Below are 1,544 nucleotides of genomic sequence, written 5' to 3'. Positions count from 1 at the left end.
TTGGTTTAGCTTATAAGTGGCATGTACTAGGAGTTTTAAAGTTCACTTGTTCATAATCTTGTTATTTTATGTTTTGGTTATGTAATGTTGTGGAAGTGTTACTTATTTGGTACTTTTGGTATAACCTTGTTCAAGTATGCATAAGTGATTTGAATTATGTATTGTGAGTTTGGTTTCAAATATGGTAAGGTGCTATGGTATGAATGATAAGTACATGCTTATAATTGATGAATGTGAAATGGTTTAATATTTGAATTGTGGCACGAACAAAGGCATATTAGTTAGGCACTTAGGTTGAATGCTATATTGTATACTTTGGCATGTTTTTGTGTGTTTGAATAGGTAAAAATGGATGGAAATGGTATGACTTGGACTCTAAGAAATTCTAGGTGAAATGAATTGATTTTGAAGACATTTTAGGTGCATACAGCCTGTGACACAGTCTGCCTCACGGTCGTATGCCATACGGTATTATGTCACACATGATCACCCCACATGACCATGTAGCCTATTTGGATTTTGGTATAGATTTGTCCACATGATCACACTTTGTTACACGCCTTGGTGACACGGCCGTGTGACCCAAGTTCACACGATATCAGAGAGTTACATAACACGAACACAATTTGTTACACGGTTTGGCCACACAGCCATATCTTGAGCTACATGGTCTAGGCTCTGTCACACGGCTAGACACATGGCCATGTGACCCCTATTTTCAGTTACCATATTTTTCTATTTTGTTTTAGATTAGTCCCTACTTATTTTTAAATTGATTTTAGGGTTTCGTAAGCTCGATTTAAGTTTCATTTTTGAATGTATGTTATGAATAGTGAATGGCTATTGATTTATGATGTTTAGATTAATCTCTGAATTCTTTTGATGTATAATTGAAATTGTTAACTATCGTAATATCATATAACCCTAACCTAACGATGGAGATGAGGTAAGGGTATTACAGATTTTTTTTAGAATTAACTATATAGGGCCATTTTTATTTTGGCTACTCTAAATTTTTTTTTCAAGTTGGTCATTGATATTAAAAAGATTAATGAAACAAATCATTCTACTATTAAACTCATCTATTTCGCATTTGACTTTTTTAATTGTTTCTTTCTTTAATCTTTCATTCTTTATTCATTTTTCCTTTCCATTCTCTCTCCTCTATTTTTCCTCATCTTCTTCATGCTTAACTTAACCCAAATCCGGGATATTCTTGGGTGAGCTTCTTAATATGAACTTCTCATGATCTTTCATAAAACACAAATTTTAATCGGTTATTCCTATAAGCTTCTAACAACTACTAAAACCATCAACTATTTACTCAAATTCCTAATGAAAAACACAATTTTTCTAACCAAATACTCAAAGTCCTATTGGAAATGTAACTTTGTAAAAATTCTTAAAATTTGTTGTTTAAAAATCATAAAATTATTTTACAATTTTTAATTAATTTTTTTTTTTACATTTTTTAAGAATTTTTACAAAATTGGGTTTCTAATAAGACTTTCAGTATTTGGTTAGAAAATTGTGTTTTTCATTAG

This window comes from Gossypium hirsutum, chromosome A01 (genome assembly GCF_007990345.1).
Source record: "Gossypium hirsutum isolate 1008001.06 chromosome A01, Gossypium_hirsutum_v2.1, whole genome shotgun sequence".
Classification (NCBI taxonomy): Eukaryota; Viridiplantae; Streptophyta; class Magnoliopsida; order Malvales; family Malvaceae; genus Gossypium; species Gossypium hirsutum.
The sequence above is the reverse complement of the archived record's forward strand: the minus strand, read 5'-3'. Positions refer to the sequence as shown.